At 44.4% G+C, this 22,015-nt stretch overlaps 1 protein-coding gene and 1 long non-coding RNA gene across 6 annotated transcripts in view; one reads left to right on the top strand and one right to left on the bottom strand.

The window, feature by feature from the left end:
* The window catches only part of FLRT2 (fibronectin leucine rich transmembrane protein 2), a 110,595-nt gene that overhangs the window by 46,819 nt on the left and 41,761 nt on the right, over window positions 1-22,015 (top strand). For 2 of the 5 annotated variants that reach the window (XM_053283540.1, XM_053283539.1), the window contains exon 2: window positions 8,650-8,954. The exons of the other annotated variants lie outside the window; for them this stretch is intronic. The gene's annotated coding sequence lies outside the window, so the exon portion shown is untranslated. The remainder of the gene's footprint in view (window positions 1-8,649; window positions 8,955-22,015) is intronic. 5 annotated transcript variants of the gene reach the window in all.
* On the bottom strand, window positions 446-21,582 carry LOC128339490 (uncharacterized). Its single transcript, XR_008313053.1, has 3 exons — window positions 21,503-21,582; window positions 15,753-15,802; window positions 446-532 (listed from the first exon to the last, which is right to left on the bottom strand). It is a non-coding gene; the product is annotated as an uncharacterized LOC128339490 (long non-coding RNA).

Raw genomic sequence — 22,015 nt, 5'->3', positions numbered from 1 at the left:
TTTGCAGACTTCCACTATATGCCTTGGATTGAATCCTAAAAATTATTCTATCATAAAATTTTAATTTCCTCACTGGAATGAATAGAAACTAGGTGGCAGTGTAGGGTTGTCACCATTTAAAGAACTTTTGATTGATTATTTGTAAACTTTTCAACTGATGAATCAATTTAAAGTGAAATAAATGTGCATTTTGCCAGGTAAGATGGTGTAAGATATACTGAAGGAAATATAAGATAGTGTAGAGGTTAAAAAATAAGAGCAACCATGCATAAGTAGAAAGGACATATTTAATATATTTCTTCATTGATGTCTTACAGTAAGACATCAGAACCAAAGTAGCTTTAGGACATACACATTACCCTGCTCTTCAGCTAACAAAGCTTTCAGTTTATATAGGATTAAAAATACAAATTACAATAAAACCAAACAAAAACAATGATGTTGCAGAGCAGATAAAATTCCAGCGTTAAACTGCATTGGAAATCAAATGCATTTAGAAGGCCTGGGTAAATAAAAAGGTCTTCATCTGGCACTGAAACAAAAAGGATCATGTTAGTACAGAGACGGTACTAGGAGTGCTTCCTTGGGCATGGAGTTCCAGCATTTGGGTGCTACCACTGCAAAAGCCCTTACTCCAGCCACCCCCTGACGTTGGGGGCTTCAGAGAAGAGCATAGGGGGTGATCTAATATGTGAGCCGGTTCATGTGCAGGAGAAAACAGATTTTTAGCTACCTTGGCCCAAGGCCATTTAAAGCTTTCAAAGCTAATTCCAGTACTTTAAATTGTGCTCAAAAAATGGACCAGGAGCCAGTATCACTGTTTTAAAGTTGATGAGATATGTTATAGATGCCCAGACCTAAAGGCTGTGTACATGAGCAGCCCTACCCAGGTTAGGTTACCTGAGTAGGGCTGCTTGTGTGCAGCATTGGGATTGAGGCCGATCCTGATGCTGTCTGCCCTGGTAGCCCAAGGTTTTTTTACCCGGGCTTTTACCTGGGTTAAAGAGAGTGAGTGTGGCCTTTACCCCAGGTCCAGGGTCATGTGTTTGCTCCGGTTGCATGCATCCTGAGAATACACAGAATTGGTCCATTATGTTCAGCACACATCAGGGCTGAACATAAAAACCAGAAAAGGGCTGATCAGAAAAGCTAGGTTGTAGAGAGGAACTTACCTTCCAGGGTGAAAGGTAGGTTCCACCCTGCCCCCCCCACACACCTGCCTACTCAGTCTTGTGAATATCTTTAGATTTGCCATCCAAGAGTGTGTGGTCAACCACCACTTGCCCTAACTCTAATCTCCACTTATTAACACTGGCCCCCACTGCAATTAATTGAAGAAGATTGTAATCCTATGTACACTTGCCTGGGAGTAAGCCCCTTTAAATTTAATGGGATTTACTTCTGAGTAAACATGTATTGGACTGGGCTGCACATATTCAGTTGAATAATCTACTGATTACACAGATTACATATGGAGTCCTAATGGTGATATATGCATGTCTATTTTAGCTAGTGTTGGTGGGTTTTCTAGCTAATTATATACTTACAAGAGCTTGGAAATATTCCAAGCAGAAGAACCTTCTTCTGACTCAGCTGTCTTTGTGATCCTTCCTCAATACCAGGACTTTGACAAATGAGTCACTGTTAACCGTTTGCCTGGTCTGAGTTAAGGTCTCTGTAAAAACTGCCTCAGTTACATTCCGAATAGATTATGTGAAATCAAATCACAGGTTTCATGCATTGGTATGGTGTGGCCCTATTTCATTGGTCCTGCTCTGTGCCATCTAATCAACTGCTTTTCCTTATGCATCTCAGTTCTTTTTCTTAACCAGACTCTGGAAACAAACCAGGAAAAATTACGCAAGCTTAACTCTTGCTGTACACTTACAACCTTGTGACACTTTAAGTAAACCTAACTTTATCTTTATGGCACCCAGTGTGACACACATTGGCACAATTAGTTAACCCAGATCTCTTGTGTGTATGATTATATACAAATGGAAATTTAGGTCACCTGGTATATTTGAGGGGGAAGTCTGTAGGATGAAAAACAACAAAAGAGCCCTCCAGCAACTTAAAACACTAGCCATTGAGTAAAGCATATATTTTTGTGCACAAGAACGAACTTAGATACATGCAACTAACTAAGTGGGCTCCAGTCTACTAAAGTAAATGTGCTAAGCCATATGAACATGCTGTTCAGTGCGCATACCATCTGTGAACAGCATGTACAGCTATTCACATATTACTATTGCTATTATTTGTATATCACTTTTCAGCTAAAAAGTTCTCCAAGCAGTAAACCTAGAAAATGAATAATGAGGAGATAGTTCCCTGTCTCCAAAGAGCTCACAGTCTAAGAAGAAACATAAGGTAGATACCAGCAACAGCCACTGAAAGGATGCTGTGTTGATTAGCGCCAGTTGCTTTCTCTGTGCTAAATATAAAGAGCATCAACGCTTTGAAAGGTGCCTCTTTGCTCAGTTAGCAAAGTTAACATTGGGCCAATTCAAATGATCCATACACACATACAACAGAACATGTGTGCTGTGAACACACACATCTTTCCCCCCTCCAGTACTCCTGTGTGCCATTTGTTACCTGTGTGTTGCCAGGGTGGGGGAGAAAAAAAGCCTATCTACACCTGCTACAAATATTTGTAGTGAATGTGGAGGAGAGCTTGGATGAACCTCCTGCCCTGCGAATAGGGGAATGTGGCCTAGCATTCCAGGACAGGGGAAAGATGTGCTTGCTCATGGCAGACACATGTCTTTGTCACTGTGGTCAGAGCAGCAGGCAAAGTATCTGAACTGGTCCATTATGTCCAGCACACATCAGGGCTGTTCTCATGACCAGAAAAGCTGGATTGTAGAGAGGGAACACAGCTTTCCATGAGTTTACATGACTCCCTCACACCTCTGGTGTTTTTGGGTGCCTATACATCTCTACTACAATGTATAGGCACCTCGTAAGGTTAGGATAGATTTCTTTCCTGCTGTATCCCAAGGACTCAGGATGTGTTCAACATGCTCATTTCACAATGACTCTGTGAGATAGGATAGGCTGAGAGAGAAGAGATCTGTTCAATGCTGTCAAGGGGATGGGGCCATAGTTCAGTGGTAGAGCATGTTTTGCTTCTGGATGGTCCTAAGTTCAATCTCCAGACATCTACAGGTAGGGCTAGGAAAGACTCCTGCCTGAAAGGTTCAATCCCTGCCATTTCCAGGTAGGACTGGAAAGACTCCTGCCTGAAACCTTAGAGAACTGCTACCAGTCAGTGTAGACCAGGGATTCTCAACGTTGAGTCCTCAGATGTTATTGGACTTCAACTCCCACAATCCCCAGCCCCAGTGGCCTTTAGTTGGGGATTATGGGAGTTGAAGTCCAATAACATCAGGAGACCCAATGTTGAGAACCCCTGGTGTAGACCAGGGCTGCTCAACCTCGTCCCTCCTGCAGATGTTGGCCTACAACTCCCATAATTCCTGGTTTATTGGCCGGTGTGTCTGGGGATTATCAGAGTTGTAGTTCAAAAGCAGCTGGGGGCCTAAATTGAGCAGGTCTGGACTGAACTAGATGTATTAATGCAGGCATCCCCAAACTGCGGCCCTCCAAATGTTGCTGAACTACAACTCCCAGCATCCCTAGACACAATTTTTTGTGGCTGGGTATGCTGGGAGTTGTAGTTCAGCAACATCTGGAGGGCCGCAGTTTTGGGATGCCTGTATTAATGGTATAAGGTCGCTTCCTGTGTTGCGGAAAGGATGTAGAGCATGAATTTTTTCTTCTGCACCAAATTCACCACACCCAGACCAATAATGTAGCCGCACTCCTGAAGCTGCCCGCCATGATTTGAGAACAGCAAAGCCGTAAACTTTTGCCTGGTATAGATGATGCAGAAGGCAACCTCCCTGAAAGCCTTCTCTGGTTACCTTGCTTAACTTGCTGTCTGGTCATTATTACATACGGAACATGAAGCACGAGAATTAAAGTGTGGAGTTGGAGGTTGGGACACACAAAAGGGTCTTTTAAATAGACAGGCTGCTAAAGAGCTGCTTCCTTTCTGAACTGGCTCCATTTTCTTTTAGCAACCCATTTACTGCCAGAAAAGGCACTCAACAGGTAAAATAAAAGAAATGTAAAAATACTGAGCAATCATTGCGCAGTCGAATTCCACTTAATGGGCTGTTAGCTATAATCCTATCTTGTCTCTTTCACACAGGTTGTGCTGTTTCTTATCTGGTTTGTCAGAAATGAAAACAGACATTCAGGGTGGTGTTTTGTTTTGTTTTTGTTTTTTTGCTTTTGTTTTTTGAAAGTCATGCCAGTGCATGCATTTGTATAGTTAATATGTTCTTTTCACTCCGAAAGAGGCAGCTAAGCACAAAGTCAGTGCAGTGTGTGATACCTTTGGTTACTCAATCATGCTATCTCCAAATCTTTATTCCAGGACAATCTCTGCATGGAGAATTTAGTGTTCGTTCCTACTGTTCTGCAAGAGTAGAAATGTGGGCACCCACACAAAGTTAGGAAGGAGAAGAAGCTCTAATTGGCTGCTGTAGCAATAGTGCTGCTTCCTGTAAACTTCTGTGTTAACCAGTCACTTCATCATAGGTTTAATTAAGCAGCTGCCTTATACGGAGTCGGACCGCTGATCCATCTATCTCAGTACTGTCAGTATCGACTGGCAGCAACTCCCTAGTGTTTCAGACAAGAATCTTTCTCAGCACTGCTTAAAGGTGCCAGGGATTAAATCTGGGACCTTCTGCATGCAAAGCACATGCTGTTCAACTGAACTACAGCCCTATCCCCAGCTAAGTTATCTCAGAGTGTAACTTGACGTTATGAACAGCATGTGACTGCCATTCAAAATGGCAGCCCCTATGTCTAATTCTCTTCCTCTCCCCTGTATCATCAAGGATAGTCAGCGTATTATGTGACACCATCATGCTGTGAGGCATGGAGGTTGTTCTCATGACCAAATGGTGGTGGCAGGTGCTGGGGGGGGGGTGGATCTGGAGGGAAGGGAGGAATCTACCTACTTGCTCCCACACAGTCAGACCCTCTGTTGGACTCCATTGCCTCTGCACACACATGAGCAGTGTGGTGGCCATCAGGGGCTAGCCCAGTGGCCATCAGGAGCAAGGGGAGCAAGCCAGGGCCTCCAGGTATCCCACAATGCCCTGTAGCGTGGTGCATTGGGGAGGCTCCACACTGCTGGGCCGCTCCTTCCCCCAGCTCTATCATAAAGATGGCTGCTGGCAAATCAGGAGCTTCTACCAGCAGTGTGGCAGCCCAGACAACCAGTGAGTGAGGTAGGAGGTGCATGCTTGTCCTCCTATCTCACTTTAAGCCTGGGTCGCCGACCAGGGCCACCCAGGGGAGGAGTGGCAGGATCGGGAGCCATCCCAGGGCCCCAGATGACCATCCCTACCTCGGTTAGCCCTGTCCCATCCAGGTACGGCTGGTCATGAGAATGGCCTAACTGAGCAAAAGAGGAATCTTTTAAAAGAGGTGATTCTCTTATATTTTGCAGGGGGAGGGCAACTGGCCCTATCCATCCCCAGTACAGCATCCCTCCAGTGGCAGTTGCTGGTGTCTGTTTCCTTTTTAGATTGTGAGCCCTTTGGGGACTGGGAGTATTTGTGTTCATATTCCTATTCATATTCACATTCCATGTGCTCCACTGCTGTCGGGGTGGAGTAACTCACAGTGTGATGAAGCCATGTCACATGCTGAGCATCCTTAGGTATTACGGAGGAGAGATTAGGGACTTCTGTTTTGAGGAGCAACCCTGTGTTTGGTGTGCTGCAATATTTAGTCCTTCGTGGCACATCCAGAATTATTCCATCCCTTTGTACGAAGGCAGTAGCAGTAGGCTTTATGGGTGCTCATTCAGGATTCTCTTGTCTTGTTATGATCATTGTTTAAGAACACTCTGATATGGCAGGGAGACTAATAAGGTAGGCATGTGATTTTAATCTTTCTCTATAGTTTTAATGTTTTCTCGAGGTTGCTAAATCTTTGATTACAATGGGTGGTTCTCTGCTTCTGTTACAGTGCATACTTCTTGTAAGGTCTGTAATGAGTTTCACCTACTCATCTCACAGAAGCCACTGAATTGCTGTCAAAGCATAATAGCATTTGGATGCTTATTATTAACCGGAGCTAGATTATAAACAGTGTACTGAAGTTTAAAGGTGCTCTAAGCCTATTACCAATCACTTGAGCCATCTAATCCCTCACGGTTTTATTTCTCTAATATCATAGCCGTATACAATGTTCTTCTCAGGTCAAAAATTCTGTCCCAGACAGTGGTGTGGAACAAAATAAGAAACCATGGAGCCGAAAAGAGCCTGGCCCATTAGGCGGAAACAAACACAGCTCATTACTGGATCACTGTGGCATGTTTCCAGTGGAGAAGTTAAGTGTTTTTCAGGCCTCCCTCAGATTTTTTTGGGTTTTTCTTTTTCTTTTCCCCCAGTGTTAAATAATTCATTCAGCAGAACAACAGTTGGCAGTACCAAGTGCAAAAGTCGTACAGTAGCAGAGGTCTTAGAAGTTTGAAGGGCATTCATTCATGCCTCACATGTATATCCCACTGTTCTTCCAAAGGGATCAGGATAGCATACATGGATGGATGGGGCCACACTCCAATTTATCTTCACAAGAGATGAGTGGTGGATAGGCTGAAAAGCATGAGTGGCCCAAGTCAACTCAGCAAGCTTCAAAGCCCAAAAAGGATTTGAACCCTGGTCTCCCCAGGCCAAATCTGACTTCTAACCATGTATACATGGAGTTTATATGTATGTGTATGTATTTATTAAATATATATCTTTCTCTTCCTCCAAGGAACCCAGAGTGTGGTATACATGGTTATTTTTATCCTCACAACAACCCTGTGAGGAACGTTAGGCTGAGAGATACATGCCTGGCCCAGAGTCACCCAGTGAGTTTCATGGCTGAATGGGTATTTGAACTCAGGTCTGCCTGGTCCTAGTCCAGCACTCTAACCACTACATCGCACTGGGATCATGAGCAGTGGGAAAGCAGAAGCCAGACATCCTGGATGTCTGTTGGCTGTCTGGCATTTGGTTCAGGTGTAAAAGAAGGAAAGAAGATTAAAGGCTGCTAAGAGGCATATCTTATTGAGCTAATATATTTTATAGTATTGAGAGCCCGTGTGCTGTGGTGTGGTGTGGTGTGGTGTGGTGGCTAGAGTGTTGGATTAGGATGGGGGAGACCCGAGTTCAAATCCCCATTCAGCCATGATACTAGCTGGGCGACTCTGGGCCAGTCACTTCTCTCTCAGCCTAACCTACCTCACAGGCTTGTTGTGAGGATAAACATAAACATAACTGGGCTCCTCAGAGGAGGAGGAAGATATACATGTAAAAACAAATAAAATATACAGATGGATGGTGTTTTCGGTGCCAGACATGCTGAGTAAATGTAAAGCCTGCAAACCCTATAGGAGGCTTCAGTAAACCAGGGAGCAAGATGAATTAGCTTTAAAATGGGGGGTGGGGGGCAGGCGGGCGGGCGAGGAGGAAGCAATCAACTGTTTAAAAAGAGACTTATCTTTTATTTAGAGGGGGGTGGGTTGAGCAGATTCTTTTTCACACATCACACTTTTAAGGGTATACTTAAGCACATAAGGTATGTTTGTCAAATAAATGGTGCAGACTCAAACTCCAGTTGAGTGTACTGTGTCCTGGTGACAAGCTTGGATTTGATCCAGTGTAATGCATGAACCAGCCCTTGAAAAAGTATAAACCTTGAAAGGTTGAAACCTTGAAAAAGAGGGCTTTGCAGAAGAATCCAACTAATAAACTGATAAGGGATTGTTTGGCACTAATACCTGAAACATTTAAGCAATTTCTGTTAATATTATTTATCACATTTTCTGTTTTAATTCTGAATTGTGCAATCAGCTATGGGGAGCTAGACACAAAAGTTGCGTGTCAAGAGCTTTTCCATTGTGGAACTAGAAATCAGACTACTACGGTGGCATATAAGGCCTAATAATAATAGCACTTGCATTGCATACAGAAGATCTCAGGCTCAATCTTGTTGTTTCTAGATGGGACTAGCAAAGTCCTCTGTCTGAAACCTTAAAGAGCCATTGCTTAATCAGTGTATACAATACTGAGCTAGATGGACCCATGGTCTAACTCATTATAAGGCAGCTTCCTATGTTCCAGTTCTAGGCTTGAGAAATGTTGTGATATTTCTAGATTTTTCCCCTTTCTATTATGGTTCAGAGATCTAGCAATATTTCACATCTCTGCTTCTTGGCTAGACTTTTTTTTATAGCTAGACTCTCTAGGAAGTGGGTGGTGGATCACGGAGCTTCAAATTCTTTGCTTTTGTACAAGTAAGACCTCTACAAAGTAAGACCTGTGACTTTCTTAATGCAGTTTGCTGATTTTCAGAAGGCAGCCTAGTTACTTTGTCATTTGCTCAAATTCTCTAAAACATTTCATTTTCCAATGGCACAAGTAACAGTTTGACCTTTTAGCAAGCTTTGTTCCAATTTTCTGAGAGCAAAGAGAGAGCTGGGCTGTTGAAACTACAGTATCAGTGTCAATATTTGATTCAGAACTTCATTCTTTTTCTCCATTTCCCCCTTCTGTATCTATATAACAGAACAAGATGGAGTGATCACACATGCAAATTGGTGGTATTGCGCTGAAGAAAGTGGCTTGTGGATTGCAGTCATTGGCTGATGACCTGACTAAATTACTCAACCGAGGTCTTATTGAAATGAATAGGACAAGTGAGTAATGACTAACATGACCTATTCATTTCAATGGGACTTCCATTGAGTAATTTAGTCCATTAAACTTTGCCTTTATCCTTGCCTCACTCTGGTGGCTCCACAGTTTCTTCAATCAACAAGTTCATCATCATTAGCCTGATTACAACCCAGGGAAAGTGCTCGTCCTCTTCAAGTATGTGTAGTTGATGGACAACCTGTGTATGTTTGTAAGAGACAAAGAGGGCAGGAGAGAGATTTGCAACTATCTAAAAGCAGAACAACAGCCCTGCTGGATCAGGCTCAAGGCCTATCTGGTTGAGCATCCTGTTTCCCACAGTGGTCCACCAAATACCTCTGGGAAGCCCACAGGCAAGAGACAAAGGCATGCCCCCTCTCCTGATGTTGCTCCTCTGGAACTAGTATTCTGCCTCTGAACCTGTAGGCTGCCATCAAGACAGCGGCCGCTACTACTATTACTATGACTACTATGAGTATTTATCACATTTCAACCAAAGTTCTCAAAGTGGTTGTCATAGAAGAACAAGTAAGAAATAAATAAGATGGTTCCCTGTTCCCAAAGGCTCGCAATCTAAAAGTAACATCAGGTAGACTAGTAGCGGTGTACAGTTCTGTACTTGTGTGCACTGTACACTAGTTGCATGAGTGTAGAACCTAACCTGTGTATGGGTGTTTTGTTATGAAGAGCCTCCATGCCAGGGCCACACATTCCTTCTGCATATGGACTCCCTGACTCTACCCTCTAGAAGTAAATGTGGCTGTGTATTTGGATGAACATCTGTGTTATGATGCTCATCTAGGTGTTTTGGCACCTTTGAACATACAGTTGCTACCTGGATCAGGATGCACATTCACATCTGTCTCGTAATGCGGAGGAGAATTCTCACAACTGCCATTGCATGCAACACACCCCACTTCTGTTTCAGGCAACGGGTTGCATGCAGTGCAAAAGCATTTCCACAGAAGGGTATTCAAAAGAGGAGCAGAAAGAGTCTGCAGCTCTTTTTTATAGGTGGTTGTTGTTGTTGTTGTTGTTGTCTTGATGTCCTTTTGCTTGTTTCCTAGTAGACTATGCACTCTATGGCTAATGTTTGCAAAGAAGTCCAATGTACCATAGGTAATAATTGCTATTATTATCTTAGACAGAGAGAGGCTTGCTGCCCTTAAATCCATTTAGTTCAGAGGATCTGTTTGAGGTCCATGGCAGAAAGTGGTGGGGGGCATTCAGGGGCTTTCTCAGTAAAAGAATACCTTTGATACCATCTTGGCAAAATAGCCACACATTAAATACAACAAAAATGTAGACTTAGTTCTGAAATCTAAGGGGACCCTTCAAGCAAGTTAATTGCTTTAATGTTCAAGGGAAAGAAAAATACTTAGAAGTGCTGCTCTGTACCATTATGAATCAAAAAGGATATTCCATTTCCAGATGACACATTGTGAACGTGCTTCTCTCTGAGACACAAGGTACAACTTTGATTTGTGCTAGTTGCAGGCAAGGGAGATGCAGCAGCTTTCAGCACAATTCATCTCCCACTGAAGACTCGAGGGGCTCATCCAAATGACAGCTTCCCCAGTGCCTGAATTTGCACTGCATTTCTAAACTGGATATAGCCAGAGGTGGGGTGGGGAATGCTGCAGGAAAAGAACTCCAACTAGCAACGGGCCTGTGTTCAGCCGTCATTATTCTGGACTGTGCCATCTCCACATTTTCTGCTAGGCCTGCATTTTCCCATCTGGACTAGTAAAGACTGGATGCTTGGAGATTGCCCTTGGAGATCCTTGTTTGGATCCAAGGGGGATGGAGGAACTCTTAACACAGTGTTAAGAAATTCATGGGAACCCATTAGAAAGGCTGTTTGTTTTAAGAGATTATTCAATTTACTACCTTATATCCATTATTGCTGGGATCATTCTTGCTGATATATTATCTCTCCAAGGTTTTATGGGCCATCAACAGCAACAGTCTTTCAACACCTCCTAATCTCTAACAGGTTTTGCAATTCCTGTGTGTGTTGTAAGAAAAAATTGCCCATGTCTTGTAGGTAGAGAATTGAGAAATGGGAACAATTCTGTACTTTGCCCAACTTAAATAGGATCTTTGTGAAGTCAACCCCAGGACCTTGCCCTTCAAGGACAAACTTGCCCCTTTGCTATTAGTAGGTATCTATTTCTTCAGAGGAGAGATGCATAACTCTTCTAAATAGTGCAGATTTCTTTTTTTAAAAAGAAAAAGGACTGACTTTGCAAAACATCGAAAAGGACAGAAGAAATCTCAGGCCAAGATTTCAACCAATCAGCCTTGAGGAAAATTTTCTCTAAAATGTAGCCATATTTTATCCTTTCATCAAACAAAATCAAAAGAAGGTTGTTAGATTTTATAGAGTGTTTGATGGTGCACTGCATCACTAGCTGAATCTTCAGGCAAAAATGTTCATTTTGAACAGCAAATTAAATACTTAAGTATCCTTCAGAAGTGACTGAACCCATTATCTTGTTTTGTTATTCAGGTCTTTAAAGAATCCCTTGATGCGGCCATAATTGCCTGCCAGAATCAACTGAGATTTTTTTTTAATGGAGGCCAAGTTTTAGAAGTTTTCTTCCAGATATTGTTCTTAAGCCATAACGTTCAAGATGGTCACAAGAAAGGAAGAAGGAATTGGTTTTTTTTCCCCCATTCCTTTGCTTGTTAATGTGTCAAATGGGTTTTGTTGTGGTTTCATTTGCTATTATACAGACTGACACAGTTCAGTTGATGAGCTTAACCATTTTTAACATCAGGATTATCTTTTGTGTTGTGTGCTATGATATTAATTATACAGCGGAGATAATCTGATGTGATTGGCTTTGTGGTGGTTGAATCAGAGACTCTTCACATGAGCATTCCTACCCAGGCTTGTGCAGCCCCACTGGGTTAGGGCTGCTCATGTGAAGCGCCGGGATCAGGCCCAGTCCCAGTGCTGCCCTGCTGGTTAGCCCAGGACTTTCCCCTATTACTGGATTAGAAGGATACAACTTCACCCTTCCACCTCGGTTCCTGGCCGTGTATGTGTGCTCAGGCTGCAAGGGTGCCCATCTCTGAGGAAAGCCCTCAATGCACCATGCTCCTCCTGCTGTGTATCGAGGGATGTTGGAGGACTTCCTCCTCTGGCTCTAGGGTCTGCCACTTGGCATGGTATGGCCCGTGTGCCACGGTGAGCAACTGAGTGAAGAGGGGAGGGTGATCATGTGTGGGGAACCCTTTGGGGACAGGGAGCCAGATCTGTCTATCTATCTATCTATCTATCTATCTATCTATCTATCTATCTATCTATCTATCCATCTATCTATCCATCTATCTCTGTGTAAACCACTTTGGGAACATTTGTTGAGAAGCAGTATATAAATATTTGTAATACACTGTGCATTGAACGTAACATATGAAAAGGGTGTTTGTGGCTTGCTATGCCTCTTAATATATCCTTTCCAACATTTCATAACTAGCACCTTTTGGCATAATCTGCAACCAGACTATGAAGGTATGTGTTTTCTTTTAGCACAGGTAAAAGTTGCCAAAAGGTGGACCATAGGAAGCTGCCATATACTGAGTCAGACCATTGGTCTATCTAGCTCAGTATTGTCTTCACAGACTGGCAGCGGCTTCTCCAAGGTTGCAGGCAGGAATCTCTCTTAGCCCTCTCTTGGAGATGCCAGGGAGGGAAATGAAACCTTCTGCTCTTCCCAGAGCAGCTCCATCCCCTGAGGGAAATATCTTTCCAGTGCTCGCACTTCTAGTCTCCCATTCATATGCAACCAGGGTGGATCCTGCTTAGCTAAGGGGACAAGTCATGCTTGCTACCACAATACAAGCTCTCCTAACCCAATGCACCGCACTCCTGGTGTTGGTGAGGGATGCCAGATGACTTCTTCCTCCAATTCCCTGCTCTGCTGATCACCACGGTGCTTCTTGTGTGCGTCGGCAAGTAGTAGAGCTTGGAGATAATGGATGATCGTGTGTGGGGAGGCAGGTAGAAGCCTGCCTCCCCACCAGCCCTCTCCATCCTTGGGTAATTTGGTCATGTGTATGACCTCATGGTCTACACTGACTGGCAGCGCTCTCCAAGGTTACAGGCAGGAGTCTTTCCCAGCAGGGACTTGGAGATGACAGGGACCTTCTGCATGCAAGTGAGTAGATGTTCTTCCATGGAGCTATGGCCCCGTCTCCTAAGGGGAATATTCTACAGTGCTCACATGTCTCCCGTCCAAATGCAAATCAAGGCAGAAACTGCTTAGCAAAGGGGACAATTGAGGGTTATTACCAAAAGGCCAGCTCTCCTGGTCATGTGGTAGTGTTTTGTGAGTCCCAAATCTTGCCAGATGTTCCTAACATTTTTTTTCAACCTCTGATACACACCTTCAATGAGATAACAAATCAGAGATTTTAGTGAATTCATTGGTGGTTCTGTGGTAGATGACAGTGTCAACAGATCCTGTGGCAGTAACGCTTGGCTCATACTGGGGGACCTGGAGTCTGTACTTACTGAAGCCCTAGGCATGCATTTAATTCTCTAACTACAGCACTACTTCAATTCAGGAAGCACTTAGAACTAGATTTTGATCTAAATTATTCCAGTGTTACTGTACACCTTTTCAGCTTAGATCTGAATCTTTTTTCTTACATTTCAACCTTATTCCTTAGAAGTGAAGAGGTTGTAACTGCTTTGCAAACAATAAACAATCGTTCTCCTTGAATCAAATCTGAAATTAACTCTCTTTTCAGAAGGTAAAAAGCCTATAAAAAGCATGTGATTACCTTCCCCAGCCCCCAATATATTCCATTTTTGTCCTGCTTTTAAAATTCTGGAGCACAGCCATAAATCTTAATTGGTAATGCCAACATTTTGTAATTCAGACTCTTTGAGCTGATTGCACAGAGTGTTCCTGGAAGGAATTTGGCCCTCAGAGTAGAATTGCAAGGCACCCAGAAAGGAACTGCAACAAATATTCATTGAATTCCGTACTTAAAATCTCTTCAAATGTATTTATATCCCTTTTATCTTCACTGTCCAGGCACATTTGCGTGACTGGCTTTCAGAGGAGCTTGTGAGATGCATGTTTCAGACTCACTGGAAGAGTTACTTTTTAATGTTATTTCTATGAATGTTTGCACTACACACTTGAGGCTAGGAATTTCACTCATCATTATTTATTAATTACTAAATTTACAGCACCACTGGTGAACGTAGTGTTTTACAAAATTTCTAAAAGCAAGAACTACAATAAAAGAACAGCATGACGGAGCCGCTCTGGGAAGAGCATTTAGGTTCCAAGTTCCCTCCCTGGCTTCTCCAAGATAGGGCTGAGAGAGATTCTTGCCTGCAGTCTTGGATAAGCCACTGCCAGGCTGTGTAGATAATACTGAGCTAAATAGACCAATGGTTTTGACTCAGTATATGGCAGCTTCCTATGTTCCTTTGTTCCTGTGCTCTCAAGGAGATTAAAATCTAAAATCAGCCCAGTTCAGACATTATAAGGTCATTCACACAACCTTGGGGTGGGAGGTGAGGAAGGCAGAATAGCACCTACCTTCTCCCCCAGATGATCTGGTGTCTTCTTGTGGCCGTGCGGCTCGTGTACCCACATGGGCCACACTGCTGTGAACCACGCGGCCATCTGGAGGCTGGGGAAATGCAGCCCAGCCTTCAGAAATCCCACAGTGCAACACAGGAGGAGCACATTGCATTGGTTTTCCCCATAGCAGGGTGCTCTAGCTGCCCAGCTCTGTGTCTGACACATGACCTGGGTAAAAGCCCAGGGCAAAACCTTGGGCTACCCAATAAGGAAGCGCTGGGATTGGCTCCGATCTTGGTGCTCCACATGAGCAGCCCTAACCCAGTAAGGCTGTGCAAGCCTAGGTGTGAACAGCCTTCATATTGAATGAGTGTACAGATGTCTGTATACAGCTACATGTTTTTGTGGGATTAATTGTACCTGTGTTCATTGTAAAAGTGAACCTGAGTACAGAACCCTCCAACGTATGGTACAGACAGGAAGTGCACTGCTTACCTGTGATCAACATAATGTGTGAATTACAGTACCTGTGTATGGATCTGTACCTATGCACACTGCACACTCACAGGAACATAGGAAGCTGCCTTACACTGAGTCAAATTCTTGATTCATCTAATTCAGTATTGAATACACTGACTGGCAGTGGCTTCTCCGAGGTTCCAGGCAGGAGTCTTTCTGAGCCCTAACTGGAGATGTCAGGAAATGAACCTGGGACCTTTTGCATGCAAAGCAGATGCTTTACCACAGAGCTGTGTCCCCAACCCCATATATACAAGTGTTGAATATAATCTGTGAATAGGGCTAAGGAAAGCAAGTGATCTCTGTGATCCAGTACAGTTGCATGTAGTTGACCTACAGTGAAGAAAAGGAAAGGGGGAAAGGCTGTTCTCACGTGCAGCCGATTCCAGGTTAGGGGAACCCTGCCTGGGTTAGGCTGCTCATGTGCAGCGCTGGGATCCACACAGATCCCGGTGCTGCCAGCCCTGCTTATCAATCTGTAGTGAATTATAATTATATCATAGAGGGAAGTTCTGCTGAAAGTCTGGTGCTCAAATCTGGCTCTGAGAGGATGGTCCCCAAGAGCCTGAGTGTTCTGTGCTTCAGCTGTGGCCATCCCCATGTGAGGACTCTGTACTGGGGACAGCATTGGTTTCTGAAGGCTGGATCCCTAGCCTCTGCCCCCTCAAGAAATCTAAGAGAAGACACTTGCAGCCTTTATGGGTGCTGCAGCAGCCCTCCCTTGCAGAGTAAATGAACCTGCTCCTGAACAGCTAGGTGATAACACTTATTTAAAAATATTGCTTGATGTGCCAGTTTTTATCCCACTTTTTCTGATAATCCAGCCCAAGGCAGCTAAGAATAAAAAGCAAACATACAAACACAATGAAATGAAGTACTAAAAGAAATAGCAGGGATTCTTTACCTGGGGAATATGGATTTCCTGGCAGTCCATAGGGTAGATCAAGGAGGTCCCTGAAAAAGTAAATGAACAATTAATGGTAGCTGTTGGAGATATGATTCCATAAGCATCGGCTCTCAACACCTATAATCTCCACTAGGAACATCAGAGATAGAGGAAGAGAGTGTAGGGCTGTCCCCTTATTCTCTCTGTGCTCTTAATCTCGCCCCTCAGTCTCTCCCTATTGGTAGACTGATGCTCTTAGGGCATTCCCTCTTAATTTATTTATTTATTTATTTATTTGATTTATATACCATCCTTCCAAAATGGCTCAGGGCGGTTCACAGCATGATAAAAATAATTAAAACAAATTAACAATTAAAATCAAACTATTAAAACACAATAAAACCCATAAAACAGCTAAAAGTCCTGAAAATTACAGCAACAATTTAAAACAATTTAAAACAGTTAATCATTTAAAACCCTGGAAGCCCAGGCCAAATAGGTAGGTTTTAAGGACTCTCCTGAAGGACACCAATGATCTCAAATTATGAATTTCTGCTGGGAGTGCATTACACAGCCCAAGAGCAGCTACAGAGAAGGCCCGCCTCTGCGTCGCCACCAGACGAACCGGTGGTAACTGGAGACTGACCGCCTCAGATGATCTTACCGTGCGATGGGGATCATGTAAAAGAAGGTGCTCTCTTAGATAACTCAGACCTAAGCCGTTCAGGGCTTTAAAGGTAATATACGAGTACTTTGTATTTTGCCCAGAAATATATCGGCAGCCAGTGTAGCTGTTTCAAAACAGGCATAATATGGTCTCTCTGGGTTGCCCCAGAGACCAACCTGGCTGCCGCATTCTGAACTAACTGAAGTTTCCGGACTACGTACAAAGGCAGCCCCACATAGAATGCATTGCAGTAGTCAAGCCGGGAGGTTACCAGCTGATGCACCACTGTTTTGAGGTCATCCTCTCCAAGGAATGGGCGCAGCTGTTGAATCAGCCGAAGCTGATAGAAAGCACTCCTGGCCATGGCCTCCGCCTGAGATACCAGGGTGATGCCTGGGTCCAGGAATACTCCCAAGCTGCGCACCTGCTCCTTTTGGGGGAGTGTAACCCCATCCAGCACAGGGAGATCTAACTCATCCCTCAGATTCTGATCCCCCACAATGAGCACCTCCGTCTTGCTTGGATTCAGCTTCAATTTTTTCTCCCTCATCCAGTCCATTACTGCCTTAGGCAGGCATTTATAGAATGAGTGCCATTATTTGTTCTCTCTGTTTCTTTTTTCTGCCCTTCCATCATAAGGTAGCTAGCACAGGCTGCAGATTTTTCTAACAAAGCTTATAACTTCCTAAAATAAATCTGTGCTTGTTTTAGATCCTTAGCAGTTGTCTGCAGATCTCATCTATGAGCTCTGCTCTCATTGGACTGGGTTTCTCTGCAAAATAAGGGCTTGACTCAAATTCTTCCCTACAGGAGCTCCTCAAAAATTCATTGATAGAGGCTATACACATGCATGTGCAAAACTGGGCTAAAGGAGCCCAGCCCTGTTTTGCACATGCATGTGAACTGCCGAGGTTCAGCCAATCCCAGCGGCAACCCGGCAGCAAACCCACCTAAATCGCCACCTTTGAAAAGGAGGTTAAGGGAGCGAGTACTCCTTTTACCTCAGTTTTTGATCGTCCGGCTGCCAGACTGCAGGGAGCCCGCAGAGGGGAGTGGGATCCCCATGATGCACAGTGCATTTGTGCAGTGCATCATGGTATTTCCAGGGGCTGAGATGACATATCCCGGCCCCTGACCCTCCCCGCTGCCTTGGTGTGTGGGGAATCATCTGGCCGTGCGGGGAGTGCACCCAGCAATGGCGCCTTGATCGTCTGCAGGGAAGCTAGGTTTAACCCGCCTTCCCCACAGCCTGCTCTGGAGCCCTTCTCATGGATCGCAAGGAGAGGCTCATAATCAAGTACAGTATGTCCTGTCTTGAATTTTAATTATAAAGTTATAATTTGTAGAACTCTAAATGGGGTGGGGCCCATGTGTAATGCCTGAGGATCTGGTAGGGTCCGTAGGTGCAAAAGGATTAAGAACTCATGAGATATAGAAAAAGTAGTAGATAAGCCCTTCGACATTTAGCTGATCAAAACACCAGTTTTAAAAGGTCAAGTGGGCCAACACAGGCAAGACAGAAAAGTGGTGGTGGTGGTGGTGGTGGTGGTGGTGGTGGATAAGTTTATTTGTTGCTCAACTCTAATGGCTTAGGAGTTTGTAGTTTTACTGGAACCCAGGAGCTACCAGGAACCTTTCAAGAAAATGACTCCCCTGGTTATAAGACTCCAGCCAAGCCCTGTAGATTTCAAGAAATGAAGCAAGCTATTGGCTAATTATCTGAACCAAGTACAACTTATTGTCTGCCGGGACTAGCTGAGTAACACATGTATATTCACATTTTACCCGAGGCATGTTTTTACTAGAATAAAATTCTTGCCCTACTGTGTATCTTGCTACTGTTTATGGCAACTATAGTTCTCGGCGACACTTTTAGAAATGGTGCTATAAGCTCAGATGCCAGCTGGGATTCATTATCTGTTGAGACTTGCCACGGGGAGGTCTTCCATTTGGCCTTGCTTGTCTAACCCCACCGAGACATCACAAACCCTGCATGTCAGGCTATGGGGTTGGCAGCAGAGGGACTGTCTCTCTCTCTCTCTGTTTGTTATCTACCCTCAGAAGCAGCAAAATGAAACAAAGAGCAATAATTAATAACTGGCAAGGATAGCAGAAAGTACTTTGGGCTTTCTCATCTGGAGGAACATGCATTGTTCCCATTTACAATATTATAGTTCCCAGGCTGCCGAATGCACGGCATGGAGGGCAGCCATGCACTCGTTTAATTTTAACCTTGTAAATCACACTGCCCATTTGCACTCTCCCAGTAAACAGAGGGACTTCAGTGAGAGCTTTCATGACACTGAATTCCCCACTGTGACTCCAATTCCTTGCCTTCCACTTGCATTGAATTTCTCAATTTCCGTGATGTTGGTACAAGAGACTGAAGAAAGGAAAGCAGGCACACAGCAGGGCTGTGGCCATTAAGGGCCAAGTTTTACAAAGGCTGGATTTCGGTGTGTGGCTTAGTGGTTTAAGCACAAGCATGGGGGCAAAGAGAGAAGAACTTGCAACTTTAAGGACTGTTACTGATGTATGTTTGCCCCACCCCTGCGAGGACGTCTCTCTCTGACTGACCCTTTATGAGGTGTTGGGGTTTTTTTTAATGGAACCCAAGAGAAATGGGGGAAAGGTTACAGAAATAAAACCTTTCTTTTTTTCTTTCTTTTTTGCGAGAACAAATCATTTAAATGCATGCAGACTCTTAAACGTTTTGCTTTTCAAGAGACCTGAGCTGAAAACAAACATTCAGCCAGATGGCAAAATAAACCTCACCTGGATTAAAACATACCTAGGTATCTTCCACAGGGTGTTTGTGTGTGTACAGATGCAAGGCTACATCGGAACCTCCATTCACTGCTGGTCAGATGCAGCATGAAGCAGCAGAAAGAGACAGCGAGGTTCACTGTATCTCTGACAAGAAAGGTGGTTGGAGTGGGGGGCTCTTGGGGTTTGGGGAAGAGCCACATTGAGAAGCTATTCTCATGCGCAGCGAAAACTGAGCTAGGGAAGCCCAGCCCAGTTTCACGCTGCATATGAGAACCACCGGGCACTGCGGCATAGCCCACTGCTTAGCCCGGGTTTTGGGTGCAAGCATGCCCCAAAACTGGGCTAAGTGATCGCGTGGCCGCTGCGGCTGCTTGCAGCCACGGCAGACACACTCACATGGAATGGGGGGGGGTGTCCCAGGAATGCACCGCACACTCTTTGCAGTGCTTTATTGGGGCTCCAGGGGAGGGCACTGCACAGCACTGCTTCCAACCCCAACCCCCAGAGCTGCTGAACAAGCCGCGGGAGAGCCGGAGCCAAGCCGCCGCTCATCTGGGCAGGCAATCCGGGAATGGTTAGCACTCGTCTTCAGGGAGGGTTGGGCAAACCCGCTCTCCCCACAGCCCTCATTTCAGCGCTTCACTCCCCTTGTGTGAAGCACCTCTGAATCTTGTCAAGATCCCAGCCTGCCATTTTGATCCGCTAGCCCCGTGGCACATCCACTTGTAATACACAGTCTACCCATGCTGTGCTGCAGGTCCCACAGTTTGGTTGAGCATCGTCAACAGACACACTGCTTTGTCAGTTGAGACACTGCTTTGGGTAAGCAATGCTCACCGAAGCTTCTGCCTAAAATTACTGTTCTGCAGTTGATGGGCGGGAGCCGCCTCCAGAATTTCAAGCAAGCGAGGATGACGCATATCGACGCATTTGAGGGAATATATGAAGCATGTCCAAGTGGTTGAAGCATTGTGGCTCAGTGGCAGAGCATGTGCTTTGCATGTGGAAGATTTTACTGTAGGTTCAGTTTCTGCCATCTCTGGTTAGAAGAATCTTGGGTAGTGGCACTGGGAAAAGCCCCTATCAGGAGACTTTAGAGATCTGTTACATTCCAAAGTAGACAACACTGCTTGGTCATGATGGATCAACAGTATAAGGCAATATAATGTAGCTTAATTTGAATATTGTACAACATAGACTAGACCACAAAAGCCCAGTGTGACCCATAATGGGGATGTCCAGGAAAGCTATCTCTGCAGTCTGGCTGTGTGGGCTTCCTTCTTGACTGAAAGACAGACCGCACAGCCATGGGGCCGAAACTGTGGTGCCAACGTTTGGATGTAATGCTGGTGCTACAAAACCAGAGTTAAGGGCGGCAAAACTCCACTCTGATGAAAGATTCAGAGTGGATTCAGGGAGGGAAATTGTGTTTCCCATTTTGCCCTTAACTTCAGTTTCTCAAATTCAGACGTGCACGTACGGAAACGAGGTGAAGGGACCATCTGAATTTGGCCATTGTCTGTGACCATGAAACATGTTTATGTTATTTATTTATACATTTATATTTATATCTCACTTTTTCCTCAGAGCACTCAGTACATGGTTATGTTTATCATCACAACAACCCTGTGAGATAGGTTAGGCTGGGAGATACATGACTGGCCCAGAGTCACCCAGTGAGTTTCGTGGTTGAATGGGGATTTGAACTCGGCTCTTTCCAGTCCTAGTCCAGCACTCTAACCATTACCCTATGCTGGCGTGATGATTTTGTCTCTTGTGCTATTTTCACTCTCTGTAATGCAATGGGCTGACATCCTGACTATTGAAGCACTGTTGCAATGGGAGAAGCACCAGCGCTTCTGAAATGTTCAACTAACTCAGCTCTACTGATGGCTCAACAGTGGGGGAAAATTTCAATGGCCTCCCCTTCCCCAGGAAGAGCTCTGTGCCACCTGAAAATATGTCACTGAGGGTTGTGTAGCCCTTAGGGACATATTTTTGGGTCATAGAGGGCTTCCAGGGGAAGGGGGGTAGCTGAAGTGTCTGTCTGTGTCTGTCTGTCTGTCTGTCTGTCTGTCTGTCTGTCTCTCTCTCTCTCTCTCTCACACGCACACACACACACACACACACACACACACACTCTCTCTCTCTCTCTCTAATACTAACACTAACATGCATTGGTGTTAGTCTGTGTTAGTCTGGAACTGTTCAAAAGCACTGGTGCTACACCAGTATTTCTCCCATTGCCCCAGTGTTTCATTAGTTAGAATTCAACCACTGTAATTAAACATAGCTGTCTCTGAATATTGTTATGTGGATTAGAAACACTTACCTGGCTACAGTACAAAGTTTCATTTGCCCCCAACAGAGGACAAGAGGTGCCAGTTTCCATTCATTGCGAGAAGAAATCCCCTTACCCATCTGGCTAATGGTGCAACCTCAAATGAACCAGAAAATTAGCCAGTTTCTCAAGTGACTGTTGTCTAGTTATAGAGCAGGCTGTATGCAAACTTTAATGTGCACTTGTCATGTCCAAATCCCAACCTTTCCCTTGCAAATGGATACTGTATTTACTTAGGCAAATCTGATACTGATATGCTAAAGCTTGGCCACTTGGAAATGATAGCAGGCAGCGTTCACATGCAAACATCAGGGCTTTCTATTTAGGTTCTCAGTTAAAAAAAAAAAATCCATCCAAAGATAGAAGTGGAGGTGGAGGAATGAAGGTATATGACAGAAAGTAAAATTGTTCTGTTTAGGCGTGGGTGATAAAAGCATCCACTGCAAGAGTGTGTTGAGCTCATTCCTTTTCATTATAGCCTCTGCCTTGTTGAACACAAGCCAG

Source organism: Hemicordylus capensis, chromosome 1 (assembly GCF_027244095.1).
Source record: "Hemicordylus capensis ecotype Gifberg chromosome 1, rHemCap1.1.pri, whole genome shotgun sequence".
In the NCBI taxonomy this organism is placed as follows: Eukaryota; Metazoa; Chordata; class Lepidosauria; order Squamata; family Cordylidae; genus Hemicordylus; species Hemicordylus capensis.
This window is presented reverse-complemented; position numbering and strand designations above follow the sequence as displayed.